Source organism: Kogia breviceps, chromosome X (genome assembly GCF_026419965.1).
Source record: "Kogia breviceps isolate mKogBre1 chromosome X, mKogBre1 haplotype 1, whole genome shotgun sequence".
Lineage (NCBI taxonomy): Eukaryota > Metazoa > Chordata > Mammalia > Artiodactyla > Physeteridae > Kogia > Kogia breviceps.
Genome location: NC_081330.1, coordinates 21,262,364 through 21,277,725, shown reverse-complemented (window position 1 = coordinate 21,277,725; position 15,362 = coordinate 21,262,364). Strand labels below are relative to the sequence as shown.

The 15,362-nt window shown below is 34.4% G+C and overlaps 1 pseudogene; it reads left to right on the top strand.

The window, feature by feature from the left end:
• Positions 1–13,387: 13,387 nt before the first annotated feature.
• LOC131748459 (Y-box-binding protein 1 pseudogene) lies at positions 13,388–14,336 on the top strand (annotated as a pseudogene).
• Positions 14,337–15,362: the final 1,026 nt, after the last annotated feature.

The window sequence follows — 15,362 nt, the reverse complement described above, 5'->3', positions numbered from 1 at the left end:
CACTGCGCCACCAGGGAAGCCCAAGGTGCATTTGAAATTAAGAGATTGACAACTTAAAACAATCATTTATATATATATATATATATATATATATATGTATATATATATATATATATATATAGCTATACAAAACCTCACGGTAACCACCAACCAAAAATCTATAATAGATACACACACAAAAAGAAAAAGCAATCCAAACACAACCCTAAAGATAGTCATCAAAACACAAGAGAAGAGAACAGTAGAGATAGGAAATAAAAAAGACCTACAAAAATAAATCCTAAACAATTAACAAAATGGCAATAAGAACATACATATCGATAATTACCTTAAATGTAAATGGATTAAATGCTCCGACCAAAAGACACAGACTGGCTAAATGGATACAAAAACAAGATCTGTATATATGCTGTCTACAAGAGACCCACTTCAGATCTAGGGACACATACAGACTGCAAGTGAGGGGATGGAAGGAGGTATTCTATGCATATAGAAACCAAAAGAAAGCTGGAGTAGCAATTTCATATCAGACAAAATAGACTTTAAAATAAAGACCGTTATAAGAGACAAAGAAGGACACTATATAATGATTAAGGGATCAATCCAAGAAAAAGATATAACAACTGTAAATACATATGCACCAAACATAAGAGCACATCAACATATAAGGCAAATGCTAACAGCCAAAAGAGGGGAAACTGACAGTGACACAATAATAGTGGTGGACTTTAACACCCAGCACATCAATGGACAGATGATCCAGACAGAAAATCAGTAATGAAACACAGGCCTTATATAACACATTAGACAAGATGGACTTAATATTTATATAGAGCATTCCATCTGAAAGCAGCAGAATACATATTCTTTTCAAGTACACATGGAACATTCTCCAGTATAGATCACAAGCTAGGCCCCAAGGCAAACCTCGGTAAATTTAAGAAAATTAAAATCATATCAAGCATCTTTCCAACCACAACACTATGAAACTGGAAATAAACTACAAGAAAAAAACCACAAAACCACAAACGTGGAGGCTAAACAATATGTTACTAAACAACCAATGGATCACTGAAGAAATCAAAGAGGAAATCAAAAAATACCTAGAGACAACAACAAAAAAAGAAAACACAATGATCCAACACCTATGGGATGCAGCAAAAGCAATTCTAAGAGGGAAGTTTCTAGCAAAACAAGCTTACCTCAGGAAACAAGAAAAAGCTCAAATAAACAACCTAAACTTACACCAAAAGGAACCAGAGAAAGAAGAACAAATAAAACCCAAAGTTAGTAGAAAGAAAGAAATCATAAAGATCAGGGCAGAAATAAATGAAATATAGACTAAAAAAAACCACACATACACAATAGAAAAGATCAATGAAACTAAAAGCTGGTTATTTGAAAACATAAACAAAATTGATAAAACTTTAGCCACACTCAGCAAGAGAAAAAGGGAGAGGGTCCAAACTGATAAAATCAGAAATGAAAAAGGAGAAGTAACAATCAACACCACAGAAATACAAAAGATCATAAGAAGCTACTGAGGCTAACAGTACAAAAAAACAAGTAACAATCTGTCGCAGATATTCATGCAACCTGTTATTCTTCCAATTCTATGACAGACATACTTTTTTTTTTTTTCAGTACGCGGGCCTCTCACTGTTGTGGCCTCTCCCGTTGTGGAGCACAGGCTCTGGACGCACAGGCTCAGTGGCCATGGCTCACAAGTCTAGCTGCTCTGCGGCATGTGGGATCTTCCCAGACCGGGACACAAACCCTCGTCCCCTGCATCGGCAGGCAGACTCTCAACCACTGCACCACCAGGGAAGCCCGACAGACATATTTTGAGTGAAATATAAGTACCATTTGGCCACCAAAAAAAATCTTTACAGTCAACTGTGCCAAAAGATGTTATACAGTCTGCCCTCTGTATCCACAGTTTCTGCATCTGCAGATTCAACTGATCATGGATTGAAAATATTTGAAAAAAAATTCCAGAAAGTTTCAAAAACCAAATTTGTATTTGCTGTGCACTGACAATTATTTACATAGCATTTATATTGTACTTACAACTATTTACATAACATTTACATTGTCTTAGGCAATCTAGACAATGGTAATCTAGACAATTGTCTATAAGTAATCTAGAAGTGATTTAAAGTATATGGGAGGATGTGCATAGGTTACGTGCAAAAATTATGCCAATTTATATAAAGGACTTGAGCATGCACAGATTTTTCTGTCCACAGGGAAGGGGACCTGGAACTAATTCCCTGAGGATACAGAGGGACAACTGTATATTAACACTGAAAATGTCTGACACTCACTATGCAAACATCCTCCTTAAGCTTTAACTCAGAGCCATGACTGAGTTTAAGACTTCTTTAAGGTAGGGTAACAACAGAATTAGGGTTTCATGGGCCTATGGATAAAAACTCTAATACTCTTCAACAGATTTAGGGGAGAAGCCATAAGTATCAACCAATTTTTAAAACAGAATTGAAGTGACTACTGCAAATTTTATAGCAATTTTTTTAACTCAATGAAGACAGAAGAAATTTGTTCATTACAGCAAAAAGGGTAAATTTCACACATCTCCAATATGGAATCATCATATATTTTCATAAGGATAAATGAAAACATATTTGAGCATTTTACTTTAATTAATTAGGATTTATATCCCACTTATCCCTCCAAAATCTTGAGACTGTTCTATCATAATTTACAAAGGAATCAGCAATGATAAAAATATAACTGGAACCCTGTAAAAGAGGACATATAGGAAAGAAGAAAAAATGAGGAGATGTGTAGCTTTATTTAGTATTCATTTTTTTCAGAAAAGGAAAGTAAGAAAATTAATAGACAGTTTTTTTCTTGATTTAAAACCTATTTACTAAAATTGAGATATAATTGATTTAAAACATTGTATTAGTTTTAGGTGTACACCATAATAATTTGATATATGTATATATTTTGAAATGATTAACACAACAGTTGACATCCATGTATAGTTACCAACTATAGTATCCACATATAGTTACAAACATTTTGCTGTGATAAGAACTTATAAGATCTACTCTTAGCAACTTTCTGATATATAATATAGAATTGCTAACTATAGTCACCATGCTGTATATCAAATCTCCAGGACTTATTTACCTCATAACTGGAAGTTTGTACCTTTTGATAACCTTCACCCATTTGGTCCAGACCTCTTCCCCCACCTCTGGCAACCACCAATCTGTACACTGTATCCATGAGTTTAGGGTTCTTTATTGTTTGTTTGTTTGTTTGTTTAGCTTCCACATCTAAATGAGATCATACAGTATTTACCTTTCTTTGTCTAATTTATCTCACTTAGCATAATGCCCTCAGAGTTCATTCATGCTGTCACAAATGTCAGGATTCACTTCTATTTTATGGATGAATAATATAGTTATATATCATACATTATTAATATTAATTTAAAGTATTAATTAATTAATATTAACATTATTAAATATATAGTATTTTGTTATATATTATATGTATGGAATATATATCTCTCACATTTTCTTTATCCATTCATCCATCAATGTAAACTTAGGTTATTTCCATGTCTTGGCAATTGCAAATAATGCTGCAATGAACATGGGAGTACCCGTATCTCTTCAACAGTGATTTCATTTCCTTCAGATAAACACTCAGAACTGTAATTAATGGACCATACTATAGTTCTCTTTTTAATTTTTGAGGAACCTTCAAACTGTTTTCCATAGTGGCTGTGCCAGTTGACATTCCCACCAACAGTGAAAGAGGGTTCCCTTTTCTCCACACCCTCTCCAGCATTTATTGTTTGTAGATTTTTTGATGATGGCAATTCTGACCAGTGTGAGGTGATACCTCATTGTAGTTTTGATTTGCATTTCTCTAATAATTAGTGATGTTGAGCATCTTTTCATGTACCTGTTGGCCATATGTATGTATTCTTTGGAAAAATGTCTATTCACATCTTTTGCCCATTTTTTAATTGGCTTGTTTGTTATTTTTGTATTGAGTTGTATGAGTTCTTTATATATTTTGCATATTAACCTCTTATCAGATATATGATTTGTAAATATTTTCTCCCATTTCATAGGTTGGCTTTTCATTTTGTTGTTTCTTTTGCAGCTTTTAGTTTGGTATAATCCCAACTTCCTATTTTTGCTTTTGTTGCTTTTGCTTTTGGTGTCAAATCCACAAAATCATTGTCAAGACTGATGTCAAGGAGCTTAAACCTTATGTCTTCTTCTAGAAATTTTTATGATTTCAGGTCTTACATTCTAATCTAATGCATTTTGAGTTGATTATTTTGTATGGTATAACATGGTGGCCCAGTTTCATTCTTTTGAATATGGCTGTACAGTTTTTCCAAAACCATTTATTGAAGAGACTATCATTTCCCCATTGTATATTCTTGGCTCCCTCATCATAAATTAATTTGCTGTATATGCATGGGTTTATCTCTGGGCTCTCTATCCTTTTCCACTGATATATGTGTATTTTTATGCAATCATAATAATGCATTGATTACTATAACTTTATATTATAGTTTGAAATCAGTAAGTGTTATGTCTCCAGCTTTGTTCTTCTTTCTGAAGTTTGCTTTGGTTATCCAGGGTCTTTTTGGATCCATACAAATTTTAGAATTGTTCATTCTATTTATATCAAAGGTGTCACTGGAATTAAGATAGGGATTGGATTTCATCTTTAAGTGCTTTGGGTAGTATGACCATTGTAAGAGTACTAATTCTTCCAATCCACAAACACAGGATATTTTTCCTTTTTTTGTTCTTCAATTTATTTCATCATTCCTTTTATTTTCAGTGTATGGGACATTAACTTCTCTGGTTAAATTTATTTCTAATTCTTTTATTCATTTTGATGCAATTGTAAATGGGGTATTTTTTAAAAAATTTCTTTTTGATAGTTCATTAATTAGTGTATAGAAATGCAAATGATTTTGGTGCATTGGTTTTGTATCCTGGAAATTTACTGAGTTTGTTTATTGGTTCAACAGTTTTTTTGTGTATTCTTTAAGATTTTCTATATGAAATAAATAATCTGCTAATAGAGACAGTTTTACCTATTCCTCTCTAATTTGGATGCCTTTCATTTGTTTTTCTTGCGAAATTGCTCTGGCTGGGATTTCAAGTATGAGGTTGAATAGAAGTAGCAAGAGTGGTCATCCTTATCTTGTTTCTGATCTTAGAGGAAAAGATTTCAGCTTTTTACCATTGATAATAATGATAGCTTTGGGCTTGTCATAGATGGCCTTTATTTTGCTGATGCATGTTGCCGCTATACCCATTTCATTGAGAGTTTTTATAATGAATACATCTTGAATTCTGTCAAATGCTTTTTCTGCATCCATTGACATGATCATATGATTTTTATTCTTCATTTTGTTAATGTGGTGTATCACATTGATTGATGTGGATGTTGAACCATCCTTGCATCCCTGAAATAAATCTCATTTTATCATGGTGTATGATTCTTTTAATGCATTGTTGAATTTAGTTTGCTAATATTTTGTTGGAGATTTTAGCATATACAATCATCTGGGATATTGGCCTATAATTTTCTTTTCTTTTAGCATCCTTGTGTGGTTTGTATTAGGGCAATGCTGGCCTCATAAAATGGCACCATTCCCTGAAGTGATAGCCAGTTACTTCATGGCAGGTTGATTACATTGGACTGTTTCTGTTATGGAAAGGGCAGTATTTTATTGTTATGGAAAAGACACTTACTCTGAATATGGATATGCCCTCCCTGCACACAATGCTTCTGCCAAAACTACCATCCTTGGGCTTATAGAATGCCTTATCTACCCTCATGGTATTCCACATAGCACTACTTCTGATTGCCCTTCAAAATGTGGGTCAGACTCACCCAATCATTTAAAAGCAGGAATAGAATAAAAATCTGACCTCCCTCAAATAAGACAGAATTCTGCCAACTGATGACCCTCATACTTAAACTGTAGTGTCAACTCTCCCATGGGTCTCCAGCATGCCAGCCCCACTCTGCACATTTTGGACTTGCCAGACTCCATAATCTTGTGAGACAAGTTCATTCTTTCTTTTCTTTTCTTTTCTTTCTTCCTTTCTTTCTTCCTTTCTTCCTTTCTTGCTTCCTTCCTTCCTTTCTTTCTTTTCTTTCTTTCTTTCTTTCTTTCTTTCTTTCCTCCTTCTTTCTTTTTCTCTCTCTTTCCTTCCTTCCTTTCTTCCTTTCTCTTTCTTTCTCTTTCTTTCTTTCTTTCTTTCTTTCTTTCTTTCTTTCTTTCTTTCTTTCTTCTTTCTTTCTTTCTTTCTTTCTTTCTTTCTTTCTTTCTTTCTTTCTTTCTTTCTTTCTTTCTTTCTTTCTTCTTTCTTTCTTTCTTTCTTTCTTTCTTTCTTTCTTTCCTTTTTCTCTGCTAGCCATTTGTCTTGCAGTGGGTGGCATAGCTGTGCTTCCCTCTTACAAAGTGTTGCCTTTGCAAAGGGCTGAGATGGTGGCATCATGCCTTTGCTGTCAGTGATACAAATTACATCTGCCTACTCTAAGAGAAATAAAACAAGCTCTTTCCCTTGTGATGACTTAATCGTCTTTCTTGTTCTTCAAGGTTAGCCAAAGATGTGGTAAAGGCATCAGGTATGTGCCAAGAATGACACCACCACCAGCAACAAAATTAAACATACATGGTCTACAATACACACACACACACACACACACACACACACACACACACACACACATCCTATTGGTTCTGTTTATTTGGAATGTCTTCATTAATACAGTACTAATTACCATCTAATATATGTTTCAATTTACTTATATATTTGATTTATGTTTTTGTGATCACTATAATACAAGCTCTGCAAGAGCAGTGATATTTTCTCTCTTTTTATACTAAGGTAGCCCAACTACTGATGTATAGCAAGAACAATTTGTGGCTCCATAAATACTCTTGACTATATTATTAAATGATTGAATGGGACATTAGCTTTAGTCACCTCAAATATTTGTATATTTCTTATTACAAGGCAATCATATATTATACTATAATTTCAAAATATAAACCTAAAATGCCAGAAGTCAATATTCTAAAATATGATGAATTTAATTATATGTTATGAGAATAAAAGAATATAAGGGTTTTTTTCTTCTTCATACTGTTTTAAAAAACCAATTTCAAAAATATTGTTAATGTCTTTAGAAAAGATATGTTTATTTGAGAAATTTTACACAGGTATGTACACCCACACAATCACCATACACCCGTGGAGTCAAAGGAAAATAGCCCAAATACGGACACCCTGGCAAAATAAAATATTTCAAATATTTACAAAATAATTGTTTATGCACTGAGACCTGAAAAGTGAGTTGCTTCATACAAACAGAAAAACATAAGAATCAAGCTGTCCTCAGATCTATTCTTTGGCAACATTCTGTGCAAGACATAAAGAAAGAAATATTCCGAGAATCTGAGCAGATAAAATTTGGAACACAAGCAGTTCTACCAACTAACTTGTTTTAATGAATGAAGACAGCAAAAATCAAGCCTGACTCTGTAAGGAATTTGAAAATAAGCTATCTACTTATCTTGAAAATAAAAATTAATTAAAGACATAAATCTATTAACTGAGAGAGGAAACAAAATAATGGAGAAGTTATAATATGGAAGAAGTTCTAGTGATAATATAAATCAGGTATAAGTAAATTTTTAAAATAATCATACATTTTGGTTACTAAAATGAATGCAAACAATTTTGGGGGTAATAGACAATAGTTTTATAACAACAAAATTTTTTATATTAGTTGTACTGTATATTCTATTTCTGCATGCCTTTGGTATCATCATGGTGATTCTGCTTTCAATCTATTGCCTCAGTGAATTTTAAATCTATTGCCTCACACAAATGTGCTCCTTTCTATTTTGTGGGCTAGAGTCTTCCAATTGTGACAAGATTTTGGAAGTTGTGGATCTTTTTTCCCATTGCCTTTGTTACAGGTGCATTACTTGAGGATTCAATTTGTTGGAAATCTGACCACCCTACCAATGAAGAGAGTTTTTCTATGAGGTTCAGAAATTTTTATACAAGTTTACGAATGAGGAGAAGCCGTGGAGAACAAGATGATCAGCCTTTCCTTTTGAAAACAATTCCTTAGGTCTGATTTTTACCTCTTCTCTAAAGGGACAGTATAGTTTAGTCCAAAATTACACAGTCCTGGAAAGAATTACCAGAATATTGTAACTGGTGTTTCATCGTTTTGCTTCTTAATTTGTATGCTTTTCTTGTTGTTGCTTCCATTTCTTCCTATGCAGTCTTTTGAGAAATACATGTTCAATATCCACATTATGTTTAAAAAAGACTACTGATTACTCAGTTTTCTCATTTCCAGGAAGATAGAATTATATTATCTGATTTCTAAAGTTTTTTGCAATTCTAAAATACTATGATGATTATAGTTTGACAGATATATTTTTCATTTACTATTCAATGTATTATATCATTATTTCTATAAGTCATCCAATCTTTCAGTTAATTCAGTTCACAGAAAGAAATGTGTGGAAAACAGACACAGTTGACTGGATTTTTCAATTTTCACTTTTCAACAGGTTGTATTTATATCATGGTGACACAGTAAAAAGAAAGGTAAGTAAAAATAATTAAGTTAGGTAAAATAGAACTGGTTACAGAAATTATATATAATATGTATATATATTACATATAATACAGAAATTATATCAATTATATAGTACAATAAAGAAATTATAATATATAATACAGAATATAAATTATAATATATAATACAGAAATTATACATTATATATAATATATAATGCATTATTTATATATACTTATTATATATAATATATATAACTCAGTCTTTTTTCTAACTTTGATAATATTATTAATGTAAAAGTAATATGTGCTAAGGGAAGAAAAATTTGAAAATACAGATAAGCAAAGGTAACAGAGTAAATGAAATAGGAAAAATCTATTTTAATTCCAACATCCAGGGGTAATCATTATTGTTTATGGTGTATTTTCTCCAATCCTTCTCTCTCTTTTACTCCCCACCCCTGGCATACTATGCATGCAATTTTGTATCCTGGTCAATTTTCTCAATATTATATTATGATGTTTTTCATGTCAATAAAATTAGATGTTATCCTTGTATCTCTTCCATTAATAGTCTTTTGATTTGATGTACCAATAAATAACATCTTCTATTTTTGATATTTTAGTTTGTCCCAATTTTTTCAAGTGAACCAGCTGTAATGTATATTTTGAGAGAGCTGAAAAAATTATTCTGACATGTATCTCCTGGCTTTAAACCACTGCTTTAGTCCATATGGTATCTATTGAAGTAAAATACATATAGATGTAGTTATAGAAATTATGTATGTGTTTCCTAAATCACTATTTATCCTAAGATACTTGACAGAATAGTAACACTTTTTCATTCCAATTTGATATGCTCTATTTATCATATACTAAATAACTAACTTTTCTTTGTCCTTCTATAATTGCTGTTTTGTTCAATTAATCTGTATGTTCATACTTGCAGTAGTATCACACAATTTTTATTATAGCTTTATGCCAACTGATTTTACGTTGTGTAGGCAATTGCTATAATTGTTAGTGTACACATTGCAGCAGGAAAAATCAACCATGATAAACAATTCATACATATGATATGTGAGAGTCAAGATCGGTAATGTCCTGACAGACACACTGATAGCTAGCAAATCCATTTACTTTAATTCATTTTGATGTGACATTTTTACTGATGGTCTTTGTAATGTTGTGTTACTTGGGCTGCTGCTCTCAATTAAGAATGACAAGCAAGAAGGGTCTCCCTAGATGTAGAAATGCAGTTTTCTGGAGATAACTCCGATGGTGAATTTAAACCCAGTGAGTCAAGAACATGTTTTTTTACTCACTAGTCAATCCAAGGGTAATTTGAGCAAGTAGAACTCTTTAAATATTTCCCTATGAGTATCTTTCCTGGTTTTGGAATATAATAAATGTTAAGAATAATGTTTAGTTTGGTTCAAAAGTATGGCATTCAAAGACACTCAGAAGTATTGAACAAAAGACATTACTTTTAACCTTGTCATTCTATCAGTAATAATAGAGCACAGGAAGATGACTAATAAAAACAGAGAAATAATATGATGATTCCATTACTACACTAAGAAAAAGATATAATGATTAAATAATTGAATTTTTTGTTTGTTTCTTGAATGTGACCAAAAGAAGCACAAGACTTAATAAGATGTGATTTTAACATCTTTATCCATAAGGACAAATCTGAACTATAATGTGACTTCAATTTTTTTCCCTAAAAAAATCTGGTCCTGAGCCTAATTACAGCTTATATATTTGACTTTAAAATGCACTTTTTGTCCCTTGGGCTCCAGCAAAAATGTGTTCAATGACAAAAGAGAGAGCAAAAGAAAGAATAATGAGGAAAAAAAATCAGAGAAGTTATATTTGTCCTTGAAAAATTGGAGAAATACAGGTAATGAGCTAGCTTTTACTGGACTAGATGATAGTGTATACACTTTTACATTGTTTTTCTTAAATATAAAATGGTCTGTCATAAACTATTTTAGGTTTGAGACCCCTATCTCTAATGCTCCACTTCAGGTTGAAATATTTCTCAGTTCTTACTGCTTATTGGGGATTCAATAATAGGACAAATTTATTCAAAAAGAGTAAATTGATCAACGGTATCATTAGACGAAGTGTACAATGGATAGAATTTAGACCAATTATACAAATTATGGGCTTGCTTTTTTGAAAAAACAAAACCATTAAAACTATAATAAATTAAGGTAACTAACCATGTCTGAACTCATAAAGTCATACATTAATATTTCTCATTATACATAGCACAATTCAAAAAAATATTATTTTTGAAAGATTGGCTTTGGACACTTGTCTGAGGAACTTCAGTTGTTAAGTACCTCATTTTTGTTATAAGCCAGTTTTTTTGTGTCACTCTCAGCCTACCAATAGTGATACTATTGGCTAGGAATTTCTAATGTACTCACCTGGGCCCACAGATACTTTCCCAACCAAAGCAAGTGTTGTGGCTGGACAGGCCCTTGTGGTTCTTATTATGATTGTAAGATGTACATCAGCAAAAATCCATCAAGGAACTTCGGGGGAAAAAAAAGAGCTATTACTCACAGGTCCTGGAGGGTACGTGGCACACCCAAGCGCTACACAGCTAGGGCTCTGCCCTTATCAGGGTCCAAAAGAGGGGTGCCTAAGGCCTCACAGGTTCACTCTTTATTGGAGAATTTAAAGCATAAGAGTGGGAATTAGAGCACGGGAAGGAAAAAGCAAGGTCACTCTCAGTAAACCTAGGTTACTCAGGGTTTTCTAAAAGGGAAACCTCATGTGTGGGGCAGCCTGGTTTTTTACTTAGCTGAGCTGTGTCATACAGCTGGCAGTATGTTTATGCGAGATGGATGTCTTTGAAATGGGTGCCTCGGCAATCAAAAGCTTAATATCGGACACTTACATTACAATCAAAAAGCTTAATGTCAGGCAGTTACACTACAGCAGTTATGCCGATGGGGCAAGTCACCTTTGCAAAATAGGCATTAAAGACAAAGCAAAAGAAGGACATTGGTATTTTCAGGACAGCTATTATTCTCCCCTCTATTCCAGAATTCCCATTACCACTGGAATTCTCTCTAAATCCAACTTTGATCATGTTCGCCACTGCTAGCTCTCTTCCGTTGGCTCTTGATTGCCTAGAGAATAAAATTCAAACTCATCCTGATAGCATGCAATGTATACACCGATATCATGAAATATTTTTGATTACCTAATAGTTTATTTTGATGCATTTATATCATTTTCTGGCTGTTCTGTTTGTCCAAAATGTCCTTCTTCCTCTTTAGCCTTGATCGAATTCAAATTAGGGGCAGACAACATTTCTATTCATATGGCAAGGTTTATTCAACTCTTGATGCAGAATAAAACCCTTTGCTTATGCTATTGTAGTATTTTTTTTTTTTTACTTCTATGTTGAGTTCATCATAACCTAAACTCATTATAATTTGTCATAACTATGCCTGCCCTCACCACTAGATTGTGAGCACATTGGGAAATGGACCATATTGTATTCATTTTTGTAACTCTGTAAACAAATGTAGATTTGTGTACATAGAAGGACATTATGTTTATTAAGTAAACGGTAAAGTTTATAGTGCAATCAATTCTTATAATATGACAGATTATGGTGTGGGATAAAATAAGACAATCTTTTACTTAATCCAAGTGTCTTTATTACAAAAGAAACCTTGGTTGCCAAAGACCAAGGATTACAATTTCTAATATAAAGTTGTAAGCATAAAGCATGTTATACAACATTCTTATAACACCAGGACATAGCACAGTGTTCAGAAGATAGTAGAGGCATACCTTGTTTTAATGCACTTTGCTTTATCACTCTTCATAGACAGTGTTTTTTACATAATGAAGGTTTGTGGCAACCCTGCATCAAGCAAGTCTGTCGGCACCATTTTTCCAACGGCATTATTATTTTTTTATTGAAGTATAGTTGATTTACAATGTTGTGTTAGTTTCAAGTGTATAGCAAAGTGATTCAGTTATACATATACCTACATCTAATCTTTTTCAGATTCTTTTCCCTTATAGATTATTAAAGAATATTGAGCAGAGTTCCCTGTGCTATACAGTAGGTCTTTGTTGGTTATCTATTTTATATATAGTGGTGTGTATATTTTAAGCCCAAACTCCTAATTTATCCCTCCCCCCAACCATCCCCCCCCCCGGTAACCGTAAGTTTGTCAGAGATATTTCTGATGTCTTATTGTCACTGACGAATTATGAGTCATAATGTAAATCCTTTTATTTAAGAGAGCAAGAAGTAACCAGCAGCTTTCAGATTCACTACAGCAATTTTGGTAAAGACAGTGTAGGAAACAAGTGAAAATGTCACACTTTCCCTGCAGCTCTAACATATGTAACTTAGAGGGAGGGAAGGACTCTGGGTGACTGTGACAATTAGTCATGTCTGGTGAACCCAATATCAACACTCGTTGCCTCCTGTAATAGGGACAAACGACTTCTTTTACTCTTCTGCTTTCTAAATCTCTTTCTGGTGCATCTCATTGGCAGAATCTAAATTATATCTAGAACTTTACTTGCAAAGATGTGAAAATGGTTCATTAGGGCAAATCGTGAGTCCTTGCATGACAATGTAGTGACAACTGTTTCACTTAAATTGGAAGAGCAGGATCCCAGAGAGGCGCTGAGCAGCCCCACCGCCGTAGCTGGCCTTGTTACCATCCCAGCCCAGGAGGAGACGCAGCTGCCAGCTGCCTGCCCCAGTCACCATCACCGCAGCCATGAGCAGCGAGACCCAGCAGCCGCCCACCGGCCCCGCCCTCAGCGCTGCAGACACCGAGCCGGGTCTGACGGGCAGCGGGGCAGGGAGCGGTGGCCCCAGCGGCCTCGCGTTGGAGGTGCCTGCCGGCGGCGACAAATAAGTCATCGCAACGAAGGTTTTGGGAACAGTAAAATGGTTCAACGTAAGAAACGGATATGGTTTCATCAAGAGGAATGACACCAAGAAAGATGTATTTGTACACCAGGCTGCCATAAAGAAGAAGAACCCCAAGAAGTACCTTCGCAGCGTAGGAGACAGAGAGACTGTGGAGTTCGATGTTGTTGAAGGAGAAAAGGACGCGGAGACAGCAAATGTTACAGGCCCTTGTGGAGTTCCAGCGCAAGGCGGTACATGTGCACCAGACCGTAACCATTACAGACGCTCTCCACATCGCAGGGGTCTTCTACTCAACCACCAGCAGAATTACCAGAATAGTGAGAGCGGGGAAAAGGATGAGGGATCGGAGAGTGCTCCTGAAGGCCAGGCCCTACTGCAGGCGAAGGTTCCCACCTTACTACATGCGGAGACCCTATGGACGACGACCACTGTATTCCAACCCTCCTGTGCAGGTTGGAGGGTGCTGACAACCAGGGTGCAGGGGAATAAGGTAGACCAGTGAGACAGAATATGTATCGGGGTTATAGACCACGATTCCGCAGGGGCCCTCCTGGCCAAAGGCAGCCCAGAGAGGACGGCAATGAAGAAGATAAGAAAAATCAAGGAGATGAGACCCAAGGTCAGCAGCTGCCTCAACGTCTGTACCGCCGCAACTTCAATTACGGACGCAGATGCCCAGAAAACCCCAAACCACGAGATGGCAAAGAGACAAAAGCAGCCTATCCACCAGCTGAGAACACGTCTGCTACAAGGCTGAGCAGGGCGAGGCTGAGTAAATGCCCACTTATCATCTCTACCAGCATCCGGTTTAGTCATCCAATAAGAAGAAATGAATATGAATAAGAAATGAACAAAAGATTGACGCAGAAGACCTTAAGTGCTTGCTTTTTGCCTGTTGACCAGATAACCAGAACTATCTGCGTTATCTATGCAGCATGGGGTTTTTATTATTTTTACCTAAAGACGTCTCTTTTTGGTAATGAAAAACATTTTTTTTAAAGCCTTGTTTTTCTCAATACACTTTTAAAGGTTTTTAAATTGTTTAATATCTGGTCAAGTTTGAGATTTTTAAGAACCTCATTTTTAATTTGTAATAAAAGTTTACAGCTTGATTTTTTTTTCAAAAAAGTCAAACTGCAATACCTATTAATAAAGATCTTAAAAATTAAATTAAAAAAAATTTTAAAAACCAGCACAATGCAAAAGAAGTCTTAATAATGAAAACATAATTATGGAAGTTTAAGGTAATTAGGAGATAATATCAGGAAGTTAAAAATAAATACCATTTTCAACCTAGCACACACATACACGAATGTGTGTGTGTGTGTGTGTGTGTGTGTGTGTGTGTGTGTGTATCCTTCACTCAAGAAATGGAGATACAACAGCAATGACCTAAGGTTTTAGCAGCACTGTATCTTTTGTTTAAGGAGAGATCCATGAGTGGATATGAAGATTAGAAATAGTCTAGTGCTCAAGGTTTTACTGTCTAATGGGAAAGTCAATTCCTATTTAAATTGATAAATCTAGAAAATAATGAACATTCAACAAATCCAACTCTAACAGTAGAAGCATATACAGTAAGATCAATAGAATAAGAATAATATGAACATTTTAAACTGGAAAGACCATATTTTTGTTATTTTAAAATTTCTCTTAGTATTTAAATACAATATGCATATACAATGTACAATATTTTATTGATGCATAAATCATAAGTGTACAGTTAGATGAATTTTCTCAAAGTGGATATATGGATAACCATCATTTAGGCCAAGAAATATAATATTTTCAGCAGCACTGAA